The sequence below is a fragment of the Notamacropus eugenii genome, chromosome 4 (assembly GCF_028372415.1).
Source record: "Notamacropus eugenii isolate mMacEug1 chromosome 4, mMacEug1.pri_v2, whole genome shotgun sequence".
NCBI lineage: Eukaryota > Metazoa > Chordata > Mammalia > Diprotodontia > Macropodidae > Notamacropus > Notamacropus eugenii.
In genome coordinates, this window is record NC_092875.1 from 209,241,764 (window position 1) to 209,249,207 (window position 7,444).

Here is a 7,444-nt window from a genome sequence, read left to right on the forward strand (position 1 = left end):
ATCCAGAAAACTGAGTAAAGGATAAAAGGAAAAAAAGTGGAGATACCTATTGTAGACAATCTTTTCAAGGAGTTTAGTCACAAAAGGGAGGGAATATATGGAGGAGTAGACAGATCAAACAAAAGTCAGGAAGCAGCCAATGGACAGGGAGAAATTGAAGATAAATGAGAGAGCAGGAATGATACTAGAAGCAATCTGCTGGAGAAGACAGGATGGAATGAGATCACTTGTGCATGTAGGGAGGGAGAAGGGCCACTTCTTTTCCTGAGAGAGGGATTAAGAAGATTGTGGGAGGCCAAGTCTTTAAGTGTTCAGTAAGCATGCACATACTTCCTCTTTTTCCAGCTGGAATCATGGTGGGCACAGAAGAAAAGAAGCTACCATCTGCTCCAGAATCCCTTCTGAAAAAGTGAAAGGTTTTCGCGATACTGAAAGCCAAAGGCCTGAAGAAGAAGATGGCTATAAAAACGTTCTGTAAATATGAAGAAAAGTTATCTATGAAAAAGTTAAACCTATCATAGGGAGTACAGACAGCTATACAGAAGTGAAATCTGGCTGGCTAGAATGGCACGAAAAGCTGGCAACTACTATGTTCCTGCTGAACCCAAGTTAGCTTTTGTAATCAGAATCAGAGGCATCAATGGTGTTAGCCCAAAGGTCCAAAAAGTATTGTAACTTCTTTGTCTTCACCAAATCTTCAATGGCACTTTTGTTAAGCTTAACAAGGCTTCTATTACCATGCTGAGGATTGTGGAACCATACATTGCATGGAGTTACCCAAACCTGAAGTCTGTGAATGACTTGATTTATAAATGTAGTTATGGCAAGATCAAGAAACAGAGAATTACCCTGATGGATAATGCCCTTATTGCAAAATCTCCTGGTAAATATAGAATTATCTGCATGGAGGACTTCATCCATGAGATCTACACTGTTGGCAAGCACTTCAAAGCTGTCAGTCCACAACTTCCTGTGGCCCTTCAAATTATCTTCTCCAAGAGGTGGAATGAAGAAAAAGATTACACACTTTGTGGAAGGTGGAGATGCTGATAACAGGGAAGACCAGATCAACAGGCTTAATAGAAGAATGAACTAAAGGCCTCTGCCATGATTATTTTTCTAATGGTCGGTTAATAAAAATGCCTGTGACAAAAAAAAAAAAAAGATTGTGGGGACAGGCAACTGAATTGTGGTGTGGGAAGGAAGGGAAAAAAGGGAGTTCTTAGTGAATAACTTCAATTTTCACTCAGCATGGTTTCATGATTTTTTCCAACTTCATTCAGCAGCACATAAGTAAGAGTGAAGAGAATGGATGGTGAGGATAATCTAAGGTTGAGGTTTTGCAAGGCAAGATTGATGATAGAGTAAGGGGAAAAGGACTAAATAGAAGAGAATGGTGTAGAGTTGACCTAGTTCACCAAGAGATCAGGATGGGGAAGGAAGGAAAGTATAGCTGGTACAGGGAGTGATAACCTGCAAAAGAACTAAGGGGTAGAGGGATTAGATGTCACATTGAGGATGAAGAACAGGTTTGACATTGCAAGGCAAAGGTAGGTGGGGCATGACAATAGATCATGATCAAATAAGGGAATTTCAGAGTTTATGAACATGGAAGTGGTACATTTAGAGATTTTGTAAAATCAAGGGTATGACTATCTAACTAAGGTGTAATAGAGTAGGTCATGTGAAATGAGTAAAGTGAAGAACTAGGAAGTCAGGGTATTTGTCTGAGTAGCTATATATATGTGTGTGTGTGTGTAAATATATATATACGCACACACACACATACACACACACATATATATATACACACATATACATATGTATGTATATATGTATTGAAGTCACCAAGTGTGAGGAGTTGAGAAGCAGGGAAAGATGGAGCCAGTCACCAAACTTATTATGAGGAAAAAAAGAAATGTTCTACAAGTCAGTAGATAACAGTCATGGGAATTTTGATTGGGTGGTAGATATGGATTGAGTGAACCCCAAAAGAGGAGAGGTTACTGAGTGATTGTGATAGAAAGAGAACTTGAAGGAGTTAGAAGTATTCTAATTCTCTCATCTTAACCAGTATATTCCAGGACAAGTGAAAGTGTAACTAGGGTCCCGAAGAATGTCCAGGAAAGGTATTTCATTGTAGGGAGCCAGGACGCAGTAAGAGCCAGAAGATGGAAGGAGTGGAAAAGGAAAATATTTAAGTTGAAAGCAAGTTGTTGCCTGTAGAGCAGGGATGTCACTTCTTCATCTTTACCTCCACCATCCACTCTCTTCACTCTTACAGGCTACTGAATGAAGCTGGAGAATATCATGAAGTGGGAGGGATAGGTAGATCTGGAGTGGGAAGTTGAGGTGGGGCTAGTTTGAGTGGGATGGAATAAGACAGCAGCCAGTCAGAGGGACAGTGAACTGAGTTAGAATAATGATAGCCTGAGCAATGGGGAGGGTATGACTATGTGGGAGTTTGTTAGTCATTGCGGAATGCATCTGGGTAGGTAATCAACATTACTAGGGGTCTGATTACTTTACTAGGATGGAGTTCTCTCAGGGTCTTAGGCAGCTTAGATGAGAAGATGAACAGGAGGAGCTGATTGAATGAAGATTTGTTCAATTCCAGCCCTCTTTTGCTCAAGACTTTTACATTTTTCTCCTGTTTGCTGCCCCTCCATTTTCATCCTTAAGTGTCCTTGTGACAATTTTGTTTAGTTTAATCACTGAACTCTCTTTAAATTGTTTAATTCAAATTATCTATGTCATCTATTTCTACTTTATGTGGCAATACTACTTATAATCTTCATTCTCTTTCTCTGAAAGATTTGATAAATTATTGGATGGACAAAATCAGTGTTGCCTTTGGCTTCCATCTCTCTATACTTGGCAAGTAAGTAAAACAACTAATGTGCTTTTAAGACTCTTTTGGTCTTTTTGATGTGGCAGTTGATTTACAGCCATACATTTTTATATAAAATTATTTTAATTGATGTTGATATTATTTATAGCATCAGTTTCCATTTTCCATTATAAGTAGATTCTTTTAATAGATTAGACTTAATTGTTTCAATTTGTGTGTTACGTTTTTCCTCATTTATCTTGAGAATGAATGGTCAGTTTCTTCTGGTCAATCTCTCCCTCCCCCCACCTTGCACTCAGACTTTTGGATTAGGTTTCCATGGGAACAGCTATCTCTTTGTGTTCAAGGATATCTTGTGAGCATACATTCCCAAAATTATAGTTCATGAACCCCCACCAGTGCACTTACGTTTAAAAGTCAGCTACCTGATACAACTAACTCAAGCCAAAGGTATTTACTAAGATAGGATAGTAAGAATACAAAACATTTCCCCATAAGTCTGGGATGCACTCTTCCAGAAATGGTAATACCTAACACTTCCATAGACCTTTAAGGTTTACAAAACACTTTACATATGGTATTTCATTTGAACCTCAGAACAACCCTGTGAAGTTAGGCATTATTTTTATCTTCATTTTAGATGAGGAAATTGGGGCTGAGAAAGATTAAGTGACTTGCTCAGTGTCGTATAACTAGTAAATGAGGCAGGATTGAATCAGATTTTCCTGCCATGAGGACAGCACTCCACACCTACTTGCTGTACAGAATCAGTGAAAAAGAATGGGAACAAACTTAAGAGTATCTTGGTAGCTAGGCAATACATGGGGAACACGTAGCCAAGACAACTCATGCCTCTAGTACTATACAACTCTTATGTACTTTCTCTTCTTCTGATGTCCTCGTTCTGTTCCCCGCTGGCCATAGCATATTTGTAAGTGATGTCACTTGGCTAGGTGCCCTGAGCTTGCCTCTTTTGGCTTTTAGGGTTAATTCTCTCTTGAATTCATAGATGACTTCAGAGCAGCCTTTGCTGCTCTTAAAAGTTAGTTTCTTCCTCTATAGCATAGCACTTATAAATGCTTTATCAATCACTTAAATGATACATAGGCAATTATCTTTTAAAATGCTAAGAGTCACATTCCTTGAAACTAATTTCAAGTCTCTAGAATTATAAAGCTAGCTTTACAAAAGTTACCAGGGGCATGACCAATCTTCAACTAGCCAATAGTAAGCTGCCTTTCAATTTCTTCAGGAAAACTGTTTTCATACTTTGTAAGAAGTAACAGAATGCAGCTACATCTTTGTGCTCTGTTTAATACATTAAGACATTAAGACTTCATTGTCTCTGTTTTCTGCCCATTATCTTCTTTAATAACTTAAGCTCATTGTTTTAGAACTAGGTGAAGGGAAAAGTAAATTGATCAGGAATGTCCTGATCAACCAACCCTCCCTCCCCATACTTGAATTTTAAAAATTGGAATCTAATTTAAAAAATTAACAAGTATTTATTCTCTCTTTCCAACTCCCTCTCCAATTAAACGAAGAAAAATAAAAACCTTAACACTTACATATGGATGTGTGTACATATGCATATAGTCAAGCAAAGCAAATTTCCTCACTCACCCTGCCCATGCCCCAAAATGTATGTCTCATTCTGTATTTTGAGTCCTTTGCTTCTCTAGTTTCTTATTGCGTTGATCAGGTTTATAAAGTTTTTCAGAATTGTTTTTCTTTATAATGTTGTATCTATCATTTACATTTATGATTGGTTTTTGCTAGTTTTAGCTAGCTGTCATAATCTGTTAAGAACTTTGGGATTCTGGCATTGTTCTCCAATTTATTAGCTTGGATACATTTTATCCACAAATTTGATAAGCACACCACTTAAGTTTTCATGAAAGTAATTAATAAAAATGCTGTTCAGTACAATCCTACTGAAAGATTATCCATCCTCCAGGAGACCTACCTTCAGTAAATTACATTCTTTTTGTCCAATCAAACCAATTCCAAGCCCAACTAACTTCTTTACATTTGCTCCTAGCTTAATCCCTGGCTTCCTGGATCAGCATTTTGGGTCCCATCAATATATTATAAGTTGTAAAGTTTTCTATGGATAAATTATTTGAAAATTTCCTGCTCTAATCAGCTTCATAATTAGCACCTTTTGTATTGAAGAACGTTTAATAAATATAAATTTGACAAACACTTCTATAAAGCCAGATTAAATGGAATAAAGGAGCGTTATTGCCAGGAGTGAACATAACAGTTTATTGATCTTTTGAAAATGAGAGAAGAAGGATTAACTTGAATTTTTAAGATCCCATCAGGAATAAAGCTAATGATCACTGAAAAATATGATCACTTTGCTCAAGTATTGATGATAATACTGTCCCCTGGGCCTCTCAATGTGACACCTTGAAAGCTATATCCACTCTCATCATCTATTTAAATCTATAGCTCATAAGCCTCCATCGGATGTATCTCTTTTACAAGACCAAACCAGAGGACACCTGAGTTCAAAATTATTTAATTAAACAAAACAAAATAGTATGGTATTAACAAGGAATGAAATAAAACAGCGAATGCTACCTGATATCCAGATGACTATCTCCCACATCTCAAGTGCTATTTCCAATCAGCTCCCTATTCCATTTCTAATGTGCTTCCAACCCAGCAGTACAGGGACACAACAGAAAGTTTAAATTTATGGTGCTCAAGCTAGAAACTGCGCTGTATAATTATCTCCATTTCACTCTCATCCCACAAAGGGATGTACATGCTAAAGACGCTGGTTGTGACCCACAGTTACTATCGGAGCCTAGACAAGATGAGAAAGTTCATTTATGCCCAAATAAGTCTGCACATGCTTTATCTCTCTGTACATGGCCCCCCTTTCATTTCTACACTGTTCCAGTCACTTAGTCATCCAACATCTTTCCATCTTTGTGTGCCAATCTCAGCATGGTCTAGGTGAAGTTACCATTACTTCCCGTCCCCCAATTGTTCTGCTTCTTGTTCTTCCGAGTGGACAATCCTAAAATATTCCCCTATGTCCCACTAGATTCTGCTCTTAAGACTATTATAGATTCTTATTTTAAATGTCACATGTGAGAAATACAGCCAGACAACTAGAATTGTGACAGGAAAGGAGGTACCAGGTTATGGAACCCAAGCACAACATTTTGGATGATACAGTATGGACACTCTTAAGATTGTGAGGATACTCTTTGAATTCCATACATGAATGAATAGATGGATGGATGGATGGATGGATGAATGAGTGGAAAGATATTTATTAAACACTTAATTTCTTCCCAAAAGCTGGGAATACTAAATACTATAAAAACAACAACAGTCTATGCTCTCAAAGAGCTTTAATTGTAACAGAAGGAGATGACACACATGGGGGATAATAGCCATAGGAGGACATTTTAGTCCAGAAAGCTACAGAAATGGTACATGTGGCCATAGGGGAGAACATTCACACATCCTTTCTGGGAACTATGACAGAGGTAATTTAATCATGGTTCCAAAACTGGAGGGTGAGGGAAAGTTGAGGGTTGTTTAAAAGATGGTTCAGGAGTGAGAAGTGAAGTAAAATAAGACTGAGGCCTGCCTGAAATAATGGATCCCTTCTTTTCTTCAGTCTATACTCTCTCACTTGGTGACTTCAACAACTGCAGGTTTAATTATCATATTTAGGCAGATTACTCCCAGATCTTTATATCTAACCCTTAGTCTCACTTGTGAGTTCCTGTCTCCATCACTAACTGTCTATTGGACATTTCAAACTGGATATCACATAGGAATCTAAATATCTGTATGTCTAAATGTGTCTAAAACCAGAACTCATTGTCTTTTCCTCAAATCCATTCCTCTTTTGAGTCTCTCTACTTCTGTTGAAGGCATCCACCTTTCAGGAGTCCAGGTTGAGAAGATAACTTCAGGGTCAACTTTGACTCTTCACTCTTTCTCGTCCTTCAAAACCAATCATTTGCCAGATCTTGTAATTTCTGCCTCCACAACATCTTTCACTTCTATCCCTTTCTTTCAGCTCACATAGTCACAACTCTCAGGCTTTCATGTTCTCTCAGCTATTACAATAGCTTCTTAATTGGTCTCCCTGACTCAAGTCTCTTCCTGCTCTAGTTTGTCCTCTATATAGCTGCCAAAGTGATATACATGGAATAGGTCTGACTGCTACTCTTCTACCCAACAAACTGTAGTGGCTCCTACTTATTTCTACCATCAAATACAAACTTTATCTGACAGTGAAAGCCTTTTACAACATGTCCCCAACTTACCTTTCCAACTTTATTATACATTACTTCATGCACTTTATGGTCCAAATTGGCCTTCTTCCTGTATTTCATACAGAATTCTCCATCTCTCATATCTGTGCTTTTGTACTTACTGTCCCCCAAGCCTGGAAAGCTCTCCATCCTAATTTCCACCTTTTAGAATCCCTGATTTCCTTCAAAATTCAAGCACCACTTTCTACATGAAATCATTCCTTTTCTTATCGGTGGCTAGTCCTTTCACCTCAAAATTTCTTTCTATAATACATATATGTAATTATATATAGTATATTTA

At 37.7% G+C, this 7,444-nt stretch overlaps 1 pseudogene; it reads left to right on the forward strand.

Annotated features, from left to right (window-relative positions):
- Positions 1-2,966, forward strand: LOC140500964 (large ribosomal subunit protein uL30-like; annotated as a pseudogene).
- The last annotated feature ends 4,478 nt before the right edge of the window (positions 2,967-7,444 follow it).